The sequence below is a fragment of the Apus apus genome, chromosome W (genome assembly GCF_020740795.1).
Source record: "Apus apus isolate bApuApu2 chromosome W, bApuApu2.pri.cur, whole genome shotgun sequence".
Taxonomy (NCBI): domain Eukaryota; kingdom Metazoa; phylum Chordata; class Aves; order Apodiformes; family Apodidae; genus Apus; species Apus apus.
The window spans coordinates 484,301-500,156 of record NC_067311.1 but is presented as its reverse complement, the minus strand read 5'-3'; the positions used below and the strand labels follow the sequence as shown (position 1 = coordinate 500,156).

At 44.5% G+C, this 15,856-nt stretch overlaps 1 protein-coding gene across 1 annotated transcript in view; it reads left to right on the top strand.

Annotated features, from left to right (window-relative positions):
- Positions 1-8,159: 8,159 nt before the first annotated feature.
- DYM (dymeclin) overlaps positions 8,160-15,856 on the top strand; it is a 196,695-nt gene continuing 188,998 nt past the window's right edge. The window contains exon 1 of the mRNA XM_051641698.1: positions 8,160-8,317. The gene's annotated coding sequence lies outside the window, so the exon portion shown is untranslated. The remainder of the gene's footprint in view (positions 8,318-15,856) is intronic.

The window sequence follows — 15,856 nt, the reverse complement described above, 5'->3', positions numbered from 1 at the left end:
TGCTCTTTTGGTAGAAGAAAGCAAGAATTTAACTTTTGGGGAGAAATTAAGTGTAAGCACACCACATCAAGTAAATCCTGCCTCCTTTTTATGGAAAGGTGATAATGAAAACTTAGAATTAGAACACAGTTGCTTGGACCTAATAGAATACCAAACCAAGGTCCGACTGGATCTTAAGGATATACCTTTGCATGCGGGACTTCAGCTGTTCACAGATGGATCTTCAAGAGTAATTCAGGGAAATCAGCACAATGGATATGCTATTGTAGAAGGGGTAAGCAGTGAAGTCAAAGAAATGGGGCGATTACCTAATGGATGGTCAGCCCAAACATGTGAGTTATATGCTCTCAACCAAGCACTACTGATGCTAGAAGGCAAGGAAGGAACAATTTACACTGATTCCAGATATGCCTTTGGAGTAGTGCATACCTTTGGGAAAATCTGGGAGGAGCGAGGACTGGTAAACAGTAAAGGGAAGGAGTTGGCCCATGGAGAACTTATTCAGCAAGTGCTGCAGAATCTGATGCTGCCAGAAGAAGTAGCAGTAGTGCATGTTAATGGGCATCAGAAAGGAAACTCACCACAAGCTAGAGGGAACAGGCTGGCAGATGAAACTGCTCGAGAAGCAGCCATGCAATCAGAAGTAATAACAATGAATTGTCTCATTCCTGAGGTGCCAGCTAAAAAGAAAAAGAGGCAATTAAGAAACTGGGGGCAACAAAACAGAATGGAAAATGGTTACTCCCAGATGGTAGAGAAATGTTAAATAAACAAACCATGAGGGAAATATTAGCTGTTCTGCATCAAGGTAGCCATTGGGGAACACAAGCCATGTGTGACCTGGTGCTACGAAAATATGGGTGCATTGGAATTTATACAATAGCTAAGCAAATTTGTGAAGGATGTATGGTTTGTAGAAAGATCAACAAAAAGGTGCTAAAAAGGCAAGCAACAGGGGGACGAGCTCTAGCTTTAAGACCTTTTCAGAGTATTCAAGTACCAAAGATAGGCAGAGCTAAATATTTACTGGTTCTAGCAGATCATCTAACAGGGTGGGTAGAAGCATTTCCTCTCAATACGGCTACTGCAGCAACAGTGGCAAGGGTAATCCTGGAACAGATTATTCCCAGATATGGGATAGTGGAAAATATTGATTCAGATCAGGGAAGTCACTTTACCTCCAAAGTGTTGCAGGAGTTAATGAACAGCCTGGGTAAACTAAATTGCCTTGGACTAAGTGTCAAAGACATAAGGGTGTCACCTTATGAAATGTTGTTTGGACTACCATATTTAGGCAAAAGTGATGGACTTCCACAGTTTGAAACTAAAGATGTTTTTCTGAAGAACTGTATACTCGGGTTGTGGTCTTCTTTGTCCTTCCTTAGGCACCAAGGGTTCTTGGCGCAGACTCCGCCCTTGGAATCTGCAGTGCATTGATGCCAGCCTGGAGACTGGGTCCTGGTTAAATCTTGGAAAGAAGCCAAACTCCAACCAACCTGGGAAGGACCACTTCAAGTTCTGTTGACTACAGAGACTGCCGTCCGGACAGCTGAGAAAGGGTGGACTCATTATACCCGACTCAGAGGACCAGTAGAGGCTCCACCTGAGAAGGAACAGTGGCAGGCCTACCCAGCTGAAAACCCCTTGTGCCTTAAACTGAAGAAGCACTAGAATTGATCCATGCTAACTGATGAAGTAGAGTTTGTAGTAATTCTGGTTACTGCAGTTATTGGGTTAATGTTTATCTGTTGTGTGGAAAAACATCGGTTCTGTGGGCATAAAAGGAGAAGAGAACCTTTTAGTGAAAATGAGGGGGATCATCATAATAGTGAGTTGTTGTCTGTGGATCCAAAAGTAGTAACCTTGACAGAGGTCAGGGATATAAAGCAAACCCTTTAAATTTAAACTGGATATGGAGAGACAAATGCCTGGGTAGAATGGGTCAAATATACAGTGTATGCTTGTGCCTCAGGGAGGCCTATGGCACAGATAGTTCCTTTTCCATTGGGGTGGAGCAAAGACCCACAGGGAATGAAATGCATGATTGCTTTATATCAAGACACAACTGCATGGGGTGATGAGGCTTGCAAGTCTCTATCGCTGCTTTTTCCTGCTGTATAGATCAAAGACCTCAGTGTGCCTCCTGCTTTCTCTGTAGTGCCCGGTAACCATGCAGCTTGTCTCTCACGACAAGATGTGAATGCTGCCAGGTATCTCGGAGCTTTGGAGAAGTGTATTGAGTCACTGAATGTGACTGGTGACAAAGCAGGAAGCTACTCAGCTATGAGTGTCCCCAGGGCAGATCTGTGGTGGTATTGTGGAGGAAAAATTCTAAGGTCTGTGCTCCCTTACAATTGGAAGGGTACGTGTGCTCTTATTCGATTGGCCATTCCATTCACCCTGGCATATGTAAAAGAGCCTCATGTTGAGATAGAGAGAATAAAAAGAGGTCTAGGGATATCATTTGATGATAAGATTTATATTGATGTTATTGGGATTCCTAGGGGAGTTCCTGATGAACACAAAGCTAGAAATCAGATAGCTGCAGGATTTGAGTCCTTCCTGTTCTGGTGGGTAACAGTCAACAAAAATGTGGATACGAGGGATGCAGTCAAAGGAATTGCAGAACAACTGGATGCCACCAGCAGGATGGCATGGGAAAATAGAATAGCATTAGACATGATACTGGCAGAAAAGGGGGGTGTATGTGTAATGCTGGGGAATAAGTGCTGTACTTTTATTCCAAATAATACTGCCCCTGATGGTACAATAACTAAGGCATTGCAAGGACTCACTACTCTGGCAGATGAATTAGCAGAAAATTTGGGAATAGATAGCTCGCCCACTGGATGGTTAGAGTCCTGGTTTGGGAAATGGAAGGGGATGATAATTTCCATTTAACATTCTTAATTATAATGCAATAGGATGTTGTATAAGGCCTTGTTTAATGTCTCATTGAAACTGTTTTATCAAAGCAAATGCCTCTAAAGCCACCTTTATACGCTGACACAATGTTATTATTAGATGAGCAAAATCTAGAAGAAAGATGTGAAATCATGTTGTCTGAACTAGAGGCATCTTACAAAAACAACCTGAGATAATGCAAAAAGCAACAGTAGGGTAAATAAAAGAAGGGGGAATTGTTAGAAATGAAATGTAGTGTTGATTTTGCATTCTAGTGTTAGAAACGTAGTGTTGGTTTGGTTCACATATATATATATTCTAGTGTTAGGAACATATAGTTTGTTTGAGCACATATATATATTTTAGTGTTAGGAATATAATAGTTTGCTTGAGATAAGTGAGATATCTGCACATTCCAATTATATCAAGAGTGGTTTACGGCCCAAGAAACTGAGGGACTTAATTGGGCTCCATCTGGGGGATCTGAACATGGAGAAGGATTTATGGCCCAAGATAAGGCCAAACAAAGCCACTTCTATGCTGCTCTTCAGGGCAGGATGACACCAGTAGATTGTTAATTGGGAAGGCAGCCAAGGGGGCAAGAAAGGTCAAAATTTGACCTTAAAAGGTAAAAAGTAACCTGCTAGAATGGAATGTGTAAACAGGGTCGGGAAACTTATAGGATAATTTGAAGCGTCGGATGGGCTGTAAACCCTGGAGTACCCAGCCAGTGGGGAAACAGGGGAGGGAACTTTGCGTCGGGAATAGGGAATATAAACCGTTATTCACCTTGCTATGGGTGTGCCTACTTGCTTAGGTCACCCATTCTTGCAAGAATGTAAATAAACTGTGCTTCGCTGAAGGATCTGTGTGGGCCTGCTCATTGGCGCGACAAACGTTTCTCACACATGGGACAGCAATGTGCCCTTGTGACAAGAGAGCCAACAGTATCCTGGGATGCTCTAAGACCAGTGTGGCCAGCAGGTCAAGGGAGGTTCTCCTCCCCCTCTGCTCTGCCCTGGTGAGACCACATCTGGAGGATTGTGTCCAGTTCTGGGCTCCCCAGTTGCAGAGGGACAGGGATGTGCTGGGAAGAGTCCAAGGGAGGCTACAAGGATGATGAAGGGACTGGAACATCTGCCTGATGAGGAAAGGCTGAGAGACCTGGGGCTGTCCAGTCTGGAGAGGAGAAGGCTGAGAGGGGACCTGATGAATGTCTATCAATCTCTGCAGGGTGGGTGTCAAGAATGGGCCAGTCTCTGTTCAGTGGTGCCTGTGACAGGACGAGGGGAAACGGCACCAAGTGACAACACAGGAAGCTCCACCTCAACAGGAGGAGAAACCTCTTTCCTGTGAGGGTGACAGAGCCCTGGGACAGGCTGCCCAGAGAAGCTGTGGAGTCTCCTTCTCTGGAGACTTTCCAGACCCATCTGGACACATTCCTGTGTGACCTGCCCTGGGTGTTCCTGCTGCAGCAGGGGGTTGGACTTGATGATCTCCAGAGGTCCATTCCAATCCCTATGATTCTATAACTTCATGCCTGGCAATCCTCAAATGCAATCCAACTACTACTATTCACCTCCTCTTTCACACCAGTCACTCAGATCCAAGCAACAGGGAAGATTACAAGACAGAATAAATGCACCCTTCATAACCACAAATTCAATGTGTTTCCTATCAGTTTTAAGTTAATGAATTATACAGCAAACACTGTTTCAGCTCATTTTATTTTTCAGTGTACTGATTTGTAATTTTCCTCCCTTCTACTACATATCTGGCAACCACTCCATTCTACAGTTCCCTTCACCCATGCCTCTTCTCCACACTGAGAGTGGTCAGACACACCCAAACATCTCGAAAAAAAACCTCAACGAACGTAGGAGACAGACAAGCTGTTTCTGTGAAAAACACAACAAATGAGCTCTTTTAGAGAACCTTGTTGACCATAAATGGGTTTCTCTTTGCAACCTGAGGGCAAATACCATTTTTCACAGCTGCCTAGATATCGGTCAGACACTCTGTTTCTCCTCCATCCACTGTTTTTCAGACCCAATCAAGTTTGATGGCTCCTCTCTGGGGTCATGAGTCTCTGCTGTATCTACAGACCTTTAATCTATTTTTTGCAGCAGCACAGTAACCACTCACCAGGTACTAAGAGTATTTCCTTAAAGCTCAGTATTTTTAGACAGATGTGCTTTGGGACAGCAGTCAAAAAATGCAACACAATCATAAAGTGGTCAAAAGAAGAAAAATAAAGAAAACCCACATCTTTAGGTGGCTCTCAACAGAAATTATCTGACTTGTCCACCATTATCTCTGCTGGATGAATAAACAAAGCCTCTTTTTTTGGTCCTCCTGGCCAGTAACTTGCTCTAGGGCCTTCCTCTTCTGTAGCAAGAGCCTGAACAAAGCAGGAGTGCCATTAGTAGGGACCTGATGGGTGCCACTGAAGCCTGAGGAGCCTTGCATGTAGCAGAAGTGATTAATCTTGATAAGATTTACTGCAGGCAAAGAAAGCTCTTCACAGGGAAGACAAACAGCAGCTGAAAAAAATGGTGATTGTGAGAAACAAGCCCCCTTGGCTGTCTTCCCAATTAACAAGATGATCTATACCTGCTGGTGCCATCCTGCTCCTAGGAGCAACATAGAAGTGGCTTTGTTCGGCCTTATCTTGGGCCATAAATCCTTCTCCATGTTCAGATCCCCCAGATGGAGCCCAATTAAGTCCCTCAGTTTCTTGGGCCGTAAACCACTCTTGATATAATTGGAATGTGCAGATATCTCACTTATCTCAAGCAAACTATTATATTCCTAACACTAAAGTATATATATAATGTGCTCAAACAAACTATATATTCCTAACACTAAAATATATATATATATATACGTGAACCAAACCCAACACTATGTTTCTAACACTAGAATGCAAAATCAACACTACATTTCATTTCTAACAGTGATGATACTTGGTTTTCTGCTCCAGTTCCTTTTCCACACCATTTTATGGGGGAGTTAGTTGTCAATAAAAGCCTAGTTCTGAAGAGGACAATCTGCTCACTTCACATGCCACCTACAGGAAAGTTGTTCTGCTCCCAGCTGAAGCAGGTATTTGTCAAGACCTTCTTAGTTAGGCAGCACATCTCAAGCAGAAGAAATCAGACATGAACGAGGCCAGTGTGGCCTGCTCAGCAGGAGATGCTAGAAATCACCTTTGTCTTTGCCCAGTTAGTTGGTGGATTTTTAATAAAGGGTTCTGAAAAGAAGGTGAGAGAAACATGAAAACCTAATTTCTAGAAATGAGAGTGAGATGTGCAGCATATGGATTTTCTCAGTGCCACCTCAGGAACAGGGGACACATTTTCTAATCAGTAACTAATAGGTTGCTGTTGTGGTGATCAAAATCTACTCATTTTGATTAGTAAGGAGATGCTTGTTTACTATTCTCCAAATAGCTTCTTCCAGATGAACCACCATCACCTTCACAGCCTTGTCCTGAACTGGAACCACTGACTTTTATTCCAAATAATACTGCCCCTGATGGTACAATAACTAAGGCACTGCAAGGACTCACTACTCTGGCAGATGAATTAGCAGAAAATTTGGGAATAGATAGCTCGCCCACTGGATGGTTAGAGTCCTGGTTTGGGAAATGGAAGGGGATGATAATTTCCATTTTAACATCCTTAATTATAATGACAGGAGTATTGATTGCAATAGGATGCTGCATAATCCCATGCGTACGAGGTCTTGTTCAACGTCTCATTGAAACTGCTTTATCAAAGCAAATGTCTCTACAGCCACCTTCATACGCTGAGACAATGCTATCATTATTAGATGAGCAAAATCCAGACTGTCTCTCCCCTGAAGAGAGATGTGAAATCATGTTGTCCGAACTAGAGGCATCTTACAGAACAACTTGAGATAATGCAAAAAGCAACAGTAGGGTAAATAAAAGAAGGGGGAATTGTTAGAAATTAAATGTAGTGATTTTGCATTCTAGTGTTAGAAACATAGTGTCAGGTTTGGTTTTTTTTTTTATATATATATATATATATATATCCTAGTGTTAGGAATATAATAGTTTGTTTGAGATAAGTGAGATATCTGCACATTCCAAGAACACCGGGAGTGGTTTACAGCCCAAGAAACTGAGGGAGTGGATTGGGCTCCATCTGAGGAAGAAGGATTTATGGCCTAAGATAAGACCGAACAAAGCCACTTCTATGTTGCTCCTCAGGGCAGGATGACACCAGTAGATTGTTAATTGGGAAGACAGCCAAGGGGGCAAGAAAGGTCAAAATTTGACCTTAAAAGGTAAAAAGTAACCTGCTAGAATGGAATGTGTAAACAGGGTCGGGAAACTTATAGGATAATTTGAAGCGTCGGATGGGCTGTAAACCCTGGAGTACCCAGCCAGTGGGGAAACAGGGGAGGGAACTTTGCGTCGGGAATAGGGAATATAAACCGTTATTCACCTTGCTATGGGTGTGCCTACTTGCTTAGGTCACCCATTCTTGCAAGAATGTAAATAAACTGTGCTTCGCTGAAGGATCTGTGTGGGCCTGCTCATTGGCACGACAGACGTTTCTCACATCCATGATGAGGAAAGGCTGAGGGAGCTGGGTCTCTTGAGCTTGGAGGAGACTGAGGGGTGACCTCATCCATGGTTACAGACACGTTCAGGGCAGTGTCAGGAGGACAGAGCCAGGCTTTGTTCAGTGGTGTCCAGTGACAGGACAAGGGGCAGTGGGTGCAAACTGGAACACAGGAGGTTCCATGTGAATATCAGGAGGAACTTCTTTCCTGTGAGAGTGACAGAGCCCTGGGACAGGCTGCCCAGAGAGGCTGGGGAGTCTCCTTGGCTGGAGACATTCAAACCCACCTTGACACGTTCCTGCGTGATGTGCTCTGGGTGACCCTGCTCTGGCAGGGGGGTTGGACTGGGTGATCTTTCCAGGTCCCTTCCAACGCCTAGGATTCTGTGATCCTGTGATGGCGGCCGCCGCTAGGAGCCCCATTCCAGCGGGACGGCGGGACCTCTGGAGGCCGACTACACTTCCCGGCGTGCCCCGCGGCAGAGCTGTTATTCCCCCCCCCCCCCCCCCCCCCCCCCCCCCCCCCCCCCCCCCCCTCCCCGCGCGGGGCTGCGCGCATGCGCGGCGGGACGGGCTGGGGACGTGGAGGGAAGCGGCGGTGGCGGCCGGGGGGCAGCGGGACCGGGACCGGGACGGGGGGACGGTGGGGGCGGCCCGGAGCGGAGTCGAGCTTTGGTTCCAAGGGGAGCAGCAGGTCGGGCGGCCCCGGTGCCGCCGGGATCCGCGGGAGCTGTGTACGGCGGCGGGCCGGCCCGCCCCGCCCCGCGATCTCGGCCGCCTCCTGCTGCGCAGCGCTGTGGACGGGCGCCGCTGAGCCGGTAAGCGGGGCCTCCCCATCCCGTCGGGCCCGCCCCGGCGCGGGGGGCTGGCGGGGAGGCGGAGGGGAGCGGGTGCCGGCCGGTGGCGGGTCCCTATCTGTACGCGTCAGCGCTGGGGAGGGAGGGCAGGGCATCCTGGTTTTCTCCTTGTCCCGATACCCACCGCTGCTCGGCCTTCTATCGCGACAGAGGGCTGCGCTTGTGCTGGAGCTCAGCCGGGAGCGCTGCCGGGGCCGGGTGACCGCTCCCGGGCACCGTGGCCTGAGGAGCCCCCGGGCCTCCCCGCCGGGTGTGCAGGGCGGGCTGTGCCGCTGCCCCTCGGAACACCCACTCGGAGCCGCAAACACTTCCGTTTCTGCTTCCCTGCCCCGAACGGCGTGTCTTATTAGTGAAAGGGTTTTAAAATAACCTTTGCTCCTCTCAGCTTTTGCCAACCGAACGCTTTTTAGAGCTCTGAGTGGTTGTTTTTTGCGATGTAACGGGTCTGCTTACCCTCTTGTCGGTTTGTTTTCATCCTTCTGAAGGAGAACGTTTGCCAAGAGCGGGAAGTATCTTGGTTTAAAAGAGAATTTGGAATCAGGTTTTATCTTCTATGCTTTTGTGCCGAGCATTTATTATTGTGGTGTGTTTTTCTGATCTGAGTGGAAAGGGTTTGCGAGGCTGTAATCTGATTTCTGTCATGGCCTGTACCCCGGGATAACACACTGGGCTGCAGTTATAATCATGTGAGGTATTTGAAGAAGTAAGTAGATCGTTTAATATCTCCTGCATTGAGCACTTTGGGAGTGCAGGGAAGAGGAAACAAGCTCCTGGGTGATCAAGTTTCCTAACACGGGCCTTTGAGTTGTGGAATCCCCCACTTTGTCTGTTCTCAGGTGCAAACCGTTGAGGTTGCTCCAGCTGGGGGAGTTAGAAATCACCATTGCCCTTCAGGTGGCCAGGAGTTCGGGCAGGCCTTGTTCTGCTCTTGATTTTCTCTTCTCACGTTGCTGCTGTATCAGGAGAAGCCCCTGGATGACCCTGGGGATGTTGGTCCCTGCTCAAGCCTCTCACCTGGCTGAAGTGACCATTAGCTCCTCTTCTTCCAGTCCCCAGCTGAAATTGGACTAGCACAGCATCTATGGCTTAGTATTTAGTGAGAAATTCAGTAGAAAAGTATTTATGGCAAATTAATACTGAAGTTAGATGGCTCTGGTGGTTTTATCAGATGAAGAGGAGGATCCCAGGGTGTTTTCCTCATCCTTGTGACTGACAGTTGGGCACGAGGTTGAGCCTTGTGAGTATAAGTAGCCCTGCCCTTTTGTTTGGAGAGGATAGTAAGAGTTAAAAATCCTGTTTGGTGGCTGCTGAGCTGTTACCAAGGTGGACTGTTGGAGATGATAATGAGATTTCCTCCAAGTCTGTTCTCTGCAGTGGAAAACCTATTGAACCTGATAGTCAATGCACATTTTGGCAAGTGGAATTTCATTTGCAGTAGACCCTGTAGGTAAGAGAGAGAAATCATGATGTGTAGTGTGATGTAAAATTAGGTGGATGCATAAAACAGATTTGGCCTTCTGATCAATGTGCATTTTTTTTTTAAGCTCTAGATAGGTTTCTAGTAGTGGAGACCAGTTAAAGCAGAGGCAAATAGCTTTGTTTAAAAAATATGTGCATCATGACCAATTGTGGGAAGTGCCAAAATAATTGCATAGCCTTTGAAATATAGGAAAGTATACTAATATTGAAAAAAATGAACATCTGAGCATCTTTCTGAAGTTTATAAGGTAGCTGAATTTTTCTTTTTGAAACATTTCTTTGGCCATTGGACAGGTTTTATTTATGTCTGAGGGTGAAATAGGGGGAAAATCTTAACTGTGTGTAACAGTAATCTTAATATCCCTTCCAAAAAGAGATAACTGTAGCTACTTAGATTATTAAATTGTGCTAGGTTTAATGTGACTTGTCATATCCAACCCAGCTGCTCCTTTTAGTTGTGGTAGTAATGGAATGAATGACTATAAATTGAGTTTTAGGTAGGTACACTGAGTATTCAAAAGAGGGGGGAGAAATTAATCAACAATCATAGAAGATTTTCATCTTGACCAGAGTTCCCAATGCTATAATTCATAATAGATTTTCAGATAGTTTGTGTAAAATAGTGCTTTTGAAAACAACTGCTGGATTTGAGGTTTTAAAAGTCTCTTTTGGGCCACTGAAAGGAGATAAAGTCAAACCAGTAACACTGGTACTGATATGCAGTGTATTCTTAAGCTGTAAAGTCACGGCTCGGTCTGTGTTGTGTACGTTATTGATTAGTCTTTTTTTTTATTATTATTTTAAGCTCCACATTCCATTGATTTTCTTGTTCCAAGCTCAATTTGTTCTCCTCATTTTATAATTCCAGCACAGCTGTCCTTCGAGCAGCAGGAATCTCAGTGGTGAGGGCAAACAAAACCTTTAAAGAAATACCTGCCTCCTGCAAGAAGCAGAATTAGCATTTGAATTTTCACTTCTTGAACTGAAAATACCTGTGCATATAAGGGAAAAGTTGAGCCTTTTAGTAATATAAGGTGTGATTTACCCAGCCTTCTTCCTTTCTTCATGGTATTTTGCTAATCAAATTAATTATTTCTGCTTGTATTCCAGAAAACACTGTGTTTGAGTACTGAGCTTTACTTGGGATGTAGGAATTTAAGAGTAAGAATAGAGGTTAATTTTACTCTTTTATAATTACCACCACTCCTTCCCTCTATGATAGAATGTGTTACTAAAATGGGTGCTGTCATTCTGCCCTCAAATTGGTAGGTTTGGTGCAGGAATTATTTAATAGAATGTTGTGACTGGAATGACAGAGGGGGTCAGAAAAATTAGAGTTCTTGTAGCTGTAGATTTTTGTTAATTCATGACAAATTTGAGAGGCTTTTGAACCTTCAGGGATATTTGGCCACATGTTTTAGTGTGGGAGTGTGACTTAGTGTGAGAAACATCTGTCGCGCCAATGAGCAGGCCCACACAGATCCTTCAGCGAAGCACAGTTTATTTACATTCTTGCAAGAATGGGTGACCTAAGCAAGTAGGCACACCCATAGCAAGGTGAATAACGGTTTATATTCCCTATTCCCGACGCAAAGTTCCCTCCCCTGTTTCCCCACTGGCTGGGTACTCCAGGGTTTACAGCCCATCCGACGCTTCAAATTATCCTATAAGTTTCCCGACCCTGTTTACACATTCCATTCTAGCAGGTTACTTTTTACCTTTTAAGGTCAAATTTTGACCTTTCTTGCCCCCTTGGCTGCCTTCCCAATTAACAATCTACTGGTGTCATCCTGCCCTGAAGAGCAGCATAGAAGTGGCTTTGTTTGGCCTTATCTTGGGCCATAAATCCTTCTCCATGTTCAGATCCCCCAGATGGAGCCCAATTAAGTCCCTCAGTTTCTTGGGCCGTAAACCACTCTTGATATAATTGGAATGTGCAGATATCTCACTTATCTCAAGCAAACTATTATATTCCTAACACTAAAATATATATATGTGCTCAAACAAACTATATGTTCCTAACACTAGAATATATATATATGTGAACCAAACCAACACTACGTTTCTAACACTAGAATGCAAAATCAACACTACATTTCATTTCTAACAATTCCCCCTTCTTTTATTTACCCTACTGTTGCTTTTTGCATTATCTCAGGTTGTTTTTGTAAGATGCCTCTAGTTCAGACAACATGATTTCACATCTTTCTTCTAGATTTTGCTCATCTAATAATAACATTGTGTCAGCGTATAAAGGTGGCTTTAGAGGCATTTGCTTTGATAAAACAGTTTCAATGAGACATTAAACAAGGCCTTATACAACATCCTATTGCATTATAATTAAGAATGTTAAATGGAAATTATCATCCCCTTCCATTTCCCAAACCAGGACTCTAACCATCCAGTGGGCGAGCTATCTATTCCCAAATTTTCTGCTAATTCATCTGCCAGAGTAGTGAGTCCTTGCAATGCCTTAGTTATTGTACCATCAGGGGCAGTATTATTTGGAATAAAAGTACAGCACTTATTCCCCAGCATTACACATACACCCCCCTTTTCTGCCAGTATCATGTCTAATGCTATTCTATTTTCCCATGCCATCCTGCTGGTGGCATCCAGTTGTTCTGCAATTCCTTTGACTGCATCCCTCGTATCCACATTTTTGTTGACTGTTACCCACCAGAACAGGAAGGACTCAAATCCTGCAGCTATCTGATTTCTAGCTTTGTGTTCATCAGGAACTCCCCTAGGAATCCCAATAACATCAATATAAATCTTATCATCAAATGATATCCCTAGACCTCTTTTTATTCTCTCTATCTCAACATGAGGCTCTTTTACATATGCCAGGGTGAATGGAATGGCCAATCGAATAAGAGCACACGTACCCTTCCAATTGTAAGGGAGCACAGACCTTAGAATTTTTCCTCCACAATACCACCACAGATCTGCCCTGGGGACACTCATAGCTGAGTAGCTTCCTGCTTTGTCACCAGTCACATTCAGTGACTCAATACACTTCTCCAAAGCTCCGAGATACCTGGCAGCATTCACATCTTGTCGTGAGAGACAAGCTGCATGGTTACCGGGCACTACAGAGAAAGCAGGAGGCACACTGAGGTCTTTGATCTATACAGCAGGAAAAAGCAGCGATAGAGACTTGCAAGCCTCATCACCCCATGCAGTTGTGTCTTGATATAAAGCAATCATGCATTTCATTCCCTGTGGGTCTTTGCTCCACCCCAATGGAAAAGGAACTATCTGTGCCATAGGCCTCCCTGAGGCACAAGCATACACTGTATATTTGACCCATTCTACCCAGGCATTTGTCTCTCCATATCCAGTTTAAATTTAAAGGGTTTGCTTTATATCCCTGACCTCTGTCAAGGTTACTACTTTTGGATCCACAGACAACAACTCACTATTATGATGATCCCCCTCATTTTCACTAAAAGGTTCTCTTCTCCTTTTATGCCCACAGAACCGATGTTTTTCCACACAACAGATAAACATTAACCCAATAACTGCAGTAACCAGAATTACTACAAACTCTACTTCATCAGTTAGCATGGATCAATTCTAGTGCTTCTTCAGTTTAAGGCACAAGGGGTTTTCAGCTGGGTAGGCCTGCCACTGTTCCTTCTCAGGTGGAGCCTCTACTGGTCCTCTGAGTCGGGTATAATGAGTCCACCCTTTCTCAGCTGTCCGGACGGCAGTCTCTGTAGTCAACAGAACTTGAAGTGGTCCTTCCCAGGTTGGTTGGAGTTTGGCTTCTTTCCAAGATTTAACCAGGACCCAGTCTCCAGGCTGGCATCAATGCACTGCAGATTCCAAGGGCGGAGTCTGCGCCAAGAACCCTTGGTGCCTAAGGAAGGACAAAGAAGACCACAACCCGAGTATACAGTTCTTCAGAAAAACATCTTTAGTTTCAAACTGTGGAAGTCCATCACTTTTGCCTAAATATGGTAGTCCAAACAACATTTCATAAGGTGACACCCTTATGTCTTTGACACTTAGTCCAAGGCAATTTAGTTTACCCAGGCTGTTCATTAACTCCTGCAACACTTTGGAGGTAAAGTGACTTCCCTGATCTGAATCAATATTTTCCACTATCCCATATCTGGGAATAATCTGTTCCAGGATTACCCTTGCCACTGTTGCTGCAGTAGCCGTATTGAGAGGAAATGCTTCTACCCACCCTGTTAGATGATCTGCTAGAACCAGTAAATATTTAGCTCTGCCTATCTTTGGTACTTGAATACTCTGAAAAGGTCTTAAAGCTAGAGCTCGTCCCCCTGTTGCTTGCCTTTTTAGCACCTTTTTGTTGATCTTTCTACAAACCATACATCCTTCACAAATTTGCTTAGCTATTGTATAAATTCCAATGCACCCATATTTTCGTAGCACCAGGTCACACATGGCTTGTGTTCCCCAATGGCTACCTTGATGCAGAACAGCTAATATTTCCCTCATGGTTTGTTTATTTAACATTTCTCTACCATCTGGGAGTAACCATTTTCCATTCTGTTTTGTTGCCCCCAGTTTCTTAATTGCCTCTTTTTCTTTTTAGCTGGCACCTCAGGAATGAGACAATTCATTGTTATTACTTCTGATTGCATGGCTGCTTCTCGAGCAGTTTCATCTGCCAGCCTGTTCCCTCTAGCTTGTGGTGAGTTTCCTTTCTGATGCCCATTAACATGCACTACTGCTACTTCTTCTGGCAGCATCAAATTTTGCAGCACTTGCTGAATAAGTTCTCCATGGGCCAACTCCTTCCCTTTACTGTTTACCAGTCCTCGCTCCTCCCAGATTTTCCCAAAGGTATGCACTACTCCGAAGGCATATCTGGAATCAGTGTAAATTGTTCCTTCCTTGCCTTCTAGCATCAGTAGTGCTTGGTTGAGAGCATATAACTCACATGTTTGGGCTGACCATCCATTAGGTAACCGCCCCATTTCTTTGACTTCACTGCTTACCCCTTCTACAATAGCATATCCATTGTGCCGCTTTCCCTGAATTACTCTTGAAGATCCATCTGTGAACAGCTGAAGTCCTGCATGCAAAGGTATATCCTTAAGATCTGGTCGGACCTTGGTTTGGTATTTTATTAGGTCCAAGCAACTATGTTCTAACTCTAAGTTTTCATTATCACCTTTCCATAAAAAGGAGGCAGGATTTACTTGATGTGGTGTGCTTACACTTAATTTCTCCCCAAAAGTTAAATTCTTGCTTTCTTCTACCAAAAGAGCAGTTGCTGTCACTGTCTGCACACACTCTGGCAAACCCCGGGATACTGGATCTAAAAGTTTAGCCAGATAAGCCACCGGCTGTTGCTCCCCCTCCATTCTTGGGTGAGAACTCCCAGAGCTGCTCCACAGGCAGCAATATTGTCCAGGGAAGTGACAGATTTACAACTCCCTGAATCCTTTCAGGGCTAATTCTCCGCTTTCCTCCTGAAATAAGGTGTCCCAAATATTTAACCTCTTCCTCCACATATTGGAGTTTTGTCTTTGAGACCCGTAGGCCCTGTTTACCCAAAAAAAAATAATTAAAAGTGAATCTGTGGCTTGTTTTATTTCTTGCCGTTCCCTTATCTATTCCAGCCTCATCTTGTTCTGTTAACACATTCATAGCAATAACCATACATTCTGAGTGAGTTCTAATTTGCAAGCCCAATTGTATAATCATGTCCCTGCCCAATAGGTTACCCCCTGCCTCGGGAACATACAGCAACTGTCCCTGGGCTTTTCTATTCCCAATTTTAAGCCTTGTAGGTTCAAATGTAGAAACTCCAAACTTTTCTCCCTCTATTCCTGCAACAAACACTAGTTGACAGGTTAACTTTAGCCCAGGAGGAACATAGTTTAAAGAAGTTCTGCTCGCTCCTGTATCCACCAAGAAGATTACCTCTTCTTCCTGGGGTCCCACCTTTATATTTATCAAGGGCTCTGGGTGGGACTGAGAGAACCCCTGAGTTTCAAGATGCATCATTGACATCACCCTCCCTTCTCTCTTCAAGTC